At 41.9% G+C, this 9,126-nt stretch overlaps 1 long non-coding RNA gene across 1 annotated transcript; it reads right to left on the bottom strand.

The window, feature by feature from the left end:
- Window positions 1–4,022: 4,022 nt before the first annotated feature.
- On the bottom strand, window positions 4,023–8,843 carry LOC130679527 (uncharacterized). The gene is made up of 3 exons (XR_008992519.1): window positions 8,609–8,843; window positions 8,334–8,430; window positions 4,023–5,148 (listed from the first exon to the last, which is right to left on the bottom strand). It is a non-coding gene; the product is annotated as an uncharacterized LOC130679527 (long non-coding RNA).
- Window positions 8,844–9,126: the final 283 nt, after the last annotated feature.

Here is a 9,126-nt window from a genome sequence, read left to right as displayed (position 1 = left end):
TCACAAAAAATTAAAAAATTAAAAAATAAACAGTTAAATTATTATTTGCTTGGATATAAACTTACAGAAAATTAAGGAAATCCTTTGAAGCTTCATGTTTATTTAATAAATCTAAATTGCTTATACACATCTAATTTATATAATTTTAACTTTTAATAAAGGCATTAAATATATATATAATGAAAAATGATGTTTAAAATGCAAAGTTACCTAAATTTTAAAAACTGTGACCAATCTTTAATAAGAATAGTTATATACAAAGTTATTTTGAAAATATGCCAGAAAATCACTTATATCTTATTATTAACATATTGGACTAATTTAATTTTATAGGTTATCTTAGATAATATCTATTTCAACCATATGAATTTAGAGTTGAGGAAATTATAATACAAAACGACCAAACATCTAGAAGAAAAAAATAGACTTTCTTATTTTCAAAACGTATACAGAACAAAGCTAAAAGCATTGCCCACATAATTTTTACAATCAAGAAGCAGACATAAGATACACTATTAACTAAATACATAAGCAATGCTGGCTGTTAAGTATTATAATAGGCTGAAAAATGTCCCTCCAAAACTACTAATATCCTAATCTATGGAACCTGTGAATGCTACCTTAGATGACAGATGTGATTAAATAATCATCTTGAGATAGGAGGTTGTCCTGGATTATCCATGTGTGTTTTAAATGGAAGGCAGTGGGAGATTTGACACAGACACACAAACAGAAGAGAAAACAATGTGACCACAGAAGCAGAAATTGGAGTAACACGGCCACAAGCCAAGGAGTACAGGCAGCCACCAGAAGCTGAAGAGGCAAGAAATGATCTTCCCTAGCTCCTCAGAAGGGAGCACCACCCTGGTGACATCCTGATTTCAGCTTGGAGAAATGGTTTTGGACTTCTGAACCCGAGCTCAGAGAATAAACTTCCGCTGTTTTAAGCCATGAAGGTTGGGGTAATTTTTTATAGCACCCACAGGAAACTAATACAAGTCCTGTGGAAATAAGTAATGCAGAAGGGGTTAGAGGGTATGTCGGGGAGAGAGCAGGGGTCCCTATTTTGGCTGAGATAACCAGGAAGATCTGAGGAGATGACGCGAGAGCTCCGAGCTGACAGGGGGAGTGGCAGTCAGGACCGAGAAGGCGAACTGGCTTGGGTGGCAGGCAGGTCACGACTTTCCAGAGGGTGATTTTAGTGGAAAGGCGAGCCCTGTTTCAGAAAAAATGTGAGGTAATGAACTGGAGACAGAAAGAAAACATGTTTGGGCAGAGAAAAGGGTCAGGAACTGGAGGGAAGCACAGGGCCAAATGGGCCCATTGACATACCATGTTTAATTTAATACAACGATCCCGAAAGATTCTGTTAAACTTACCAGAGGTTCTGTGATTTACCTACAGTCATATAGCAGGAAAATGAGCAAAGAGAAAAGTGATTTGAAATTAACTTCTAGTACAAAATTCTTTGATATATAACAAAAAAGATAAAAATGGCTTATACGCAGATAAGGTGAAGTAATCCTGGGTAGGCTGTCTCCTGAGCACCAAAGGCCCAGGCTGCCAGCACCAGCTCTGCTGCTGGAAGTGCCAGTGGAGACACACGGCAAACATTCCTGACCGGTATCTCGTTCAACAAATACCAACATGGGGAATGAACAGAAAATAAGACTGTTCATCCTCATGTGTTAGATGAACTACTCGAAGAATTCTTAGTGAAAAGAATATTGTTGTTAATGATAAAAAAGAAAACATTTTGACTATAAATGTTAACTGATTAGACAGGATAGACAAGTAGAAGATGTGTAACATATGCTCTAGTGTTAAACAAAAGTATTTTCAGAGGACCGGTAATAAAGCTAGACTGAAGAGGTATTAGGATATTAATTAACATGCAATCAGTCACAGGCATCCAGTAGTTGTTTGTATGAAACCTCTTGTGAATTCATCTGGGTTTGCATTAATCTTGGAACACTGAAAAATTTAGAGCTACTTAGGGCTCATAATTCACAGTTGGTCTTTATGAAGTAGAGATGCCAGTCCCTACTTCCCAGGGTTGTTGGGCGTATTAAATGAGATAAAGCTGCATGGACCTCTAGCCAGCACCAGTCCCGACAATACCAGCACATACCCTGGGTTCTCCTCTTCTTCCTACATAAAATCAACCACAAGCCCCAGGTCCACGGAGATCTGACTGCCACCTCATTTCCACCCATCCTCCCTCTGGCTGGTTCTGCTCCAGCTATACTGACTTTATTTCTGTTGCTTGAACACACCTGCTTTCTCTCACTTGAGCACTTCTACTCAAGCTGGAAAGATGTTGGCACAAGGAATTCTTCAGTTAGGTCAAACGCCATCTTCCCAAAGTGGCATTCCATATTAAACCCCCTACCCTAGTAGTTCATCGTAAGTCACAGCACCTATTTTCTATTCTTCATAGCACATCTTCTGGGATGACCTTGTTGATCTAAGCCTGTCTCTCCACTGAGGGCAAAGACCTGGTGACCTGGTCTGTCACATTTCTTGCTTCTCACTCAGCAGCTGGAACAGTACCCAGTATAGAGTGTGGAAGTCTATAAATATTTAATGGAGTAAATCATTATCTATGTATGGAGTATGTGCTACTTTGTGTATAGGTATTCTGTTTACACAGAAGGTAAATGAACTGGGGAGAAGAGAGTGAGCGCCAAGCCATAGGGCATTGGTTTAAGCCCACCTTTGCCACTTGAGCTGTGCAACCCTAGGTGAGATACCTAGGCTCTCTATCCTGTTTCTCTGTCTGCCAGGGGCGGCTGGTAAGTCTCTCCCTGGTATCATGAACTCCAAGTCAGGCATGTTAACATATGCTGGATACAACACAGTGAGCTCTTAATAACTGGCAACATGTATTTCCCATCAAAATTATCATATGGGGCATACTATAATACTCCACCCACCTTTAGCAAGCTTCATGACTACAGGAGGAAGATCCTTAAACATATTCTGGGATATCCAGTTGCAGTGATGAACCATCCTCAGAGCCCTCAGGCTTATTAAAGTTAAAGGTTGTATCAGCTGTAAGGCCCTGAGGCTAAACATTCTTTGGAAAATCTTTCTATTTCAATTATGAAATTAGGAGTAAAATAGAAACATCCAAAATATTGTGAAAATCAACCACTTAATGGAAAAATGTCACTGAATCCCACACTCTAGTGGCCTGAGTGCCCACTCAGCACTACTGCTCAGCAAGTTGCACAAAGTCAAGATTCTTTGACCATTTGACCCAAGAATTCCACTCATAGGAATTTACCCAAACAAAACAAGATCCCAGATTCAAAAGACATATGCACCCCTATGTTTATCACAACACTATTTACAATAGCCAAGATATGGAAGCAACCTAAGTGTCCATCAGTAGATGAATGGATAACGAAGATGTGGTACATATACACAATGGAATATTATTCAGCCATAAGAAGAAAATAAATCCTTCTTACACTTACAGCAACATGGATGGAGCTAGAGGGTATTATGCTCAGTGAAATAAGCCAGGCAGAGAAAAATAAGTACCAAATGATTTCACTCATTTGTGGAGTAAAACAACAAAGCAAAACTGAATAAACAAAACAGCAGCAGACTCACAGAACCCAAGAATAGAATAGCAGTTACCAAAGGGAAAGGGGGAGGGAAGGGTGGGCAGGAATGGAGGGAGAAGGGGATTAAGGGGTATTATGATTAGCACACATAATATAGGGGGGCACCAGGAAGGAAGTATAGCACAGAGAAGACAAGCAGTGACTCTACAGCATCTTTCTACACTGATGGACAGTGACTGTAATGGGATATGTGGTGGGGACTTGATAATAGGGGGAATCTAGTAACCACAATGTTGCTCATGTGAAACCTTCATAAGATTGTATATCAATGATACCTTAATTTAAAAAAAAAGATTCTTTGTAAAACAAGGCTACACATCAAGTTCTGGCCACTGTTTCCCAAGTCAGAGAAAATGCTCTAGAAGTTAGAAAGGAGACCCAACAGGCATTTTCAGGAGAACTGAAGCTTACTTCCAACCATCAGGACCTGGGCGTACAGTTGCAGACTTGGCACCCAGAAGAAAATGCCCTTGTTGGGAATGAAACAAAGAGCTATGATACGTGGAACTTCTTAACAGACACAGAAGCCAGGGCCTTATAGCTGAAGTGTTTCCACAGAGGCTCATACAAACTTCTAGTGGCAGATGAGTTTAAGTCCGTTAAGCTGTTTTCTCTACCTGTTACATGTCTCTCAAGTCTTATCTTGAAATTGTTAGGAGAATCCCCAGGAGACTGGAGAACATCAGCAGCCCATGTCCTTACGGCTGTGTCTTCTCCTCAGTGCTGTAGCTCCCACCCAGCTCTCTTCAGATAGAAGCCATCGCCCCCCACCCCAGCACCTCGGGGCAGCTTGGAGCCTCCGAAGGAACCAGTGACCAGAGAAGTGAGGAGACTGGCTCAAGGCGGAACCATGGCTACCAATGGGCTCCCTAATTCTAGATTCAGTGTCAAGTGCATGTTAGTAATGGGATGGGATCCACTCAGGATCCACTGGCCTGCAGAGGACAGCACAGGAAACCCTCCAGATCTTCGGCCTCAGTCTCCTGGTGTGTCTGCACAGCCATTTGCAACAGGATAACGCAGTCCAGACTCAGGTGTGAAAAAGAAGCACATTGCTGTTTTCTTTCAATCCTTCTTCTGAGTGTTCTACTATTGAGCTCTTGTTCAGTCTCAGGTATTAGGGCTTCCTTCTCCTTACTCCCACATGGCTGGGCCAAATTATTGGGGTTTCATACACCGAAGCTTTCCCAGTGGTTTTCCACATTGGTTATCACCAAAGCATGAGCATCTTTGGTGACACTGGAAACCCACGTGCCTGGACTCTAGCCTCCCTGAGCTGCCAACCCTGGTCCTGCAGGCCCCCTGGGGCAGTGCCACAATGCCTTGCTCCTGGCCACTGCAACACCTCCCCTCCCCAGCTCTCCTCTCTGCCCTCACCTCTGGGATCCACAGCAGCATCTTTTCAAGAAGCTTGTCATGTTAAGAAAAATAGAGGAAGAGGCACTGACTTCAAGCAGCTTCTGCTTTTTGGTCCTGATAAAAGCCCTCAGGCAGAAAATACCAGTGGGTCTTGCTACCTAATTAGAATTCAAGAGAAGGAAAAAAAATAACCAGCCAACAAAATTCAAGTGAGTATCTCAAAACATTACTCTGCCTCCCCATCATAGATCATGCTGCCTCTGGCTCCCTGGTGCTATCATATTAAGAATTTTTTTTTAAAGTAATGAGAAAGAGCTTTAGTGAGACACCCAAGACAATTAAACTTAAAGTATGCCTCCTTTATGCATGCATGCACACACACACAATTTTGGAAAAATATATTTATGTTTCTATATGTATAAAATTTTTGAAGATTTCAGGGCTCTTTAGAACTATTTCCCGAAGTAAAAGTAACTACATTCAAAATACCGTCCATCAGAATAAAGTCCATGCTGTTACTTTAAGTCTCACTCAGAGGCAGCTATTGCACTGGTCGGGAATATACATCCCAGTTGCTGTTAGCTGAACACTGCACCAAGGAAGTCTATATTCCAGTGTAGCTATGACAAGCTGTTCGGCTGTCCCTTTCTCATCAATATCAGACATGTTGCTGATCCAGTGGATGTTCAAATTGGGCTCTCACAAGTGAAAGTAATGGTATCCAGTTTCTGTGAGGTGGCTAAACTATTTTTAGAGACATTCTCAACACTTAAAATGAATAGGGTTTAAGAATCTGAAACTGTGTTGTCCAATATGATAGGCACTAGACGTGTAGCCATTGTGCAATTGAAATGTAGCTAGTTATGGTAATGTTAACATATTTTGAATACACTGGGTTATATAAAATATATTATTCAAATAATGTTTGTTTTCAAAATACAGCTCATATCTTTCCGTTGGACAGCACTGGTCTAAAAAGTCCTTTAATTGTGGGGGTGGTACCGTGGGTTTGATCCCTAAATGGTCCTGGATCCTACCAGTGGTTCAGTGAATTTAGGCTCCCAGTGGAACCCTCTGACATAGCTGAATCCTGATGCTGGTCCAGTGATTCATTTAACTCAGGCATCATGTACCGCTGCAGGTACTGGGACAGACACAACTGAGCTCAAAATAATCGAATTACCCACTTTTGACAGCTGCCAGAAGAGGTGGCTTTTGTGTCAATTTACTAAAAAGTGACCATATGACAAAATCTGACCAGAAAACTTGCTTTCAGAATAACTTGGTAGCCCCTTATACCAGGGTCTCTGGCCCTGGACCCAGCGCTTTAAAGGACACTTGTCTGGACATTTCCAGAAACATCCCTCCCACAAGGCAGCTGTATATGCCAGAACCCTGTAACCTGCCGGGGTTCAACACAGTGCTGCTGCAAGCTGATGAGACTTGTGATGTAATGTTGGGGCCAGAAGATGTACGTCAGTGACCAAAATATCAGAGGCCCCTAGCCTGGTGCAGACCACTGCCCTGGTGACTGACAGGCATGACTGCAGGGCTGTAAAGGGGCCGTGTCTTTTTGCACTAAGCCCATCTAGTCTCAGTGGGTTAGGACTGGAAGGCCATCCATGAGTCTCCTCCATCATACTAGAATAAAGGTGCAGCAATTGCAGGGGATTGTATTTATATTACATATATAAGCTAGGAGATTTAGTGATATAAAATCACATTTATAATATACACATATATTCTGTATCCTGTGGAAGAGTCTTACAGCCAATGAATTGTGCCTCCTGGTATGCAGGCCCCTCCTGGTCCTTCCCACCTTAACCCTGGCTGTGGCCACATGACTGGGTCAGTGGAACATCAGCAAATGTGATGTAAGCCGAGGCCAGCTAAGTGTTTGCAAGCTGCACCTTGCTCTCTTGCAACCCCAAGGCCACCACAGTGTGAAGCAGCCTGGGCTTTTGGAGAGAAAGGCAGAGATGCCTACCCCAGTCAGCGCCTACCTCACAGTTGAATTACCCACATGAGAGAGCCCAGGCGGGAGCAGGAGAACGGCCCAGAACTGCAAAATAGCACATGTGTAAATGTTATTGGTTAAATGGATAAAGCTACAAGGTGTGGGGGTAGTTTGTTAGGCAGCAACAGAAATCTGGTACAAAGCCCCCCCATAGGTAAAGAGATGTGCCCTGGACTCAAAGGCCTTTGTGTATTCCACCAGCCTAGCAGAGGATGAAGTGACTATTAAGCATTTACTGATTAACAAAAATGTTGTATATGAAAATCTAGTTTTTAATCTGAGGTTAATAATCCACTTTATATACAGATTTTCCTCTGCTAATACTAAAAATGTGATTTTAATTGCAAAGCACTGGCTTTGCAGACTAGCTGTCATGACTATTGAATGAAGTAGCCATGAGCTAAGTCTACAGCCTATATGAACTGCTACACTGCTATGCAAAGTTTGTCAAAGCATAATTTTTAAAATTTGGTTATAGGAGACAAAAAGCCTAGCTTCCTAAAAATCATTCAATCAACTATTTTGTCATAAAAGGGAATATCTACATTCTTATTAGGGAAACAAGGCCTCCATGTACCAAACTGTAAGAAACTGTAAGAGTATATGAATAAATGCAAAATTAATGAACACAGACAAGAAGTACTCTGGAGTTAGAAAGAGGGGAGACTGATCTGGAATGGAATCTCCAAGAAGAGTCTTAGAGAAAAGAATCTTCCAGTTAAATATGGCAAACTGGACACATTCATTCCCTCCTATACTGCCTAAAATTACAGTAGAGGAAAATTTTTTTAAGGCATAAAATATGAAGAATATGAGAGAAAACAGCAGCAAAATTTTGTACAAATAGTTCCCAGTGTAGCAGACTAGAGAAAGTTGAAATGCAAGCTGGAAATTGGAGAAACCCAGCAGCAAGCCAATCCACTTTGCACAACCACTGCCCTCAAAAACATACTCAAGGAATTGGAGGCACCAAGTGGCTCTGAAAACAGGGTGTAGGGGGTAGAGTTAGAAGCAGGAATGCTTTTCAACAGGTTGGGTGTTAATATGAGCAGCAGCCTGACCCCCTCCTCAGTACTGACCACATGCAACATCCCCCCCTACACCCCGCAGGGAATGAAGCCCTGGACTCACGCACACACACAGCCCAGGTTATTCTGACAACGGCCATATTATGTGGAAATCTTCACACCAAATCGGAGACATCAAGCTCCTTTTTCCTTGCCTCTGAGACCACTAGCAGCCAAATGTGTATTTTTAAAGGCTAGAGATTAATGGTACCCTCTGGGAAAAATGACCACTTAACAAAAAAGACTTAAGGATACTTATAGTTGAAGAGCACAGTTTTCTGATCAGATTTGATGGAGCTCACTCTTAAATAGGAAGGAATAGCCTACAAATCACCAGATTATTTCAGGGTCTCTTCAAATGTGAAAGAAAGACAGTGAGTCAATTAAACAGAGACTTGGAAGTACAAGAGAGAGCTAGGGGGAAAAAAAAAAAAACCTAAACTAGTACAGCTAATATCCTCAGAAAACAGAAAATTAAGTGATGGGAGAAATTTCTAAGTCCAATAGAAGTTTTGGACCTCAGAGCTTACGATCCAGTGGGAGAAATGTAGCCCAGCTTGAAATGATGCCTGTGAAGAAGCACAGAAATGTCCATTGTTTTCAACTTTAAAGAATAAAGTGGATTTCAGAAGGCAGGGCTTCTGAAAAAGAAAGCAACTCTGGAGAGAAAGAACAGCCCAAAAGAAGGAATGGCTCAGCAATGCGTGTGGCAAGTGACCAGATCCCAAGGATCACAGTCTGGCTGGAGGAGTACTGAGCTGGGAGGTAACATTAGAGAGGCGAGCAGAGCCAGATTCCAGTTTGAGCAGTATGCCAACTCGGGGCCTTCCAGCCAACATCTCATCTGTGGCTCCTGTGGATGATGATATCTAAGAGCCACACACTTACCAAAATCTTGATCACCATGCCTCTGAAATTAGACTATTGAAGACACGGGACCTCACCTTCCACCACCCTTACATGTTTTGTGGTCTCCCTGTCCCCAAGCTCAAGAACTAATTGTAAGACTATCAAACTCCTAGCAAGAAGAATGTGTAGCCCTAATAAG

The sequence above is a fragment of the Manis pentadactyla genome, chromosome 11 (assembly GCF_030020395.1).
Source record: "Manis pentadactyla isolate mManPen7 chromosome 11, mManPen7.hap1, whole genome shotgun sequence".
Lineage (NCBI taxonomy): Eukaryota > Metazoa > Chordata > Mammalia > Pholidota > Manidae > Manis > Manis pentadactyla.
Note: the sequence above shows the minus strand (reverse complement) of the source record. Positions and strands in the feature narration are given on the sequence as shown.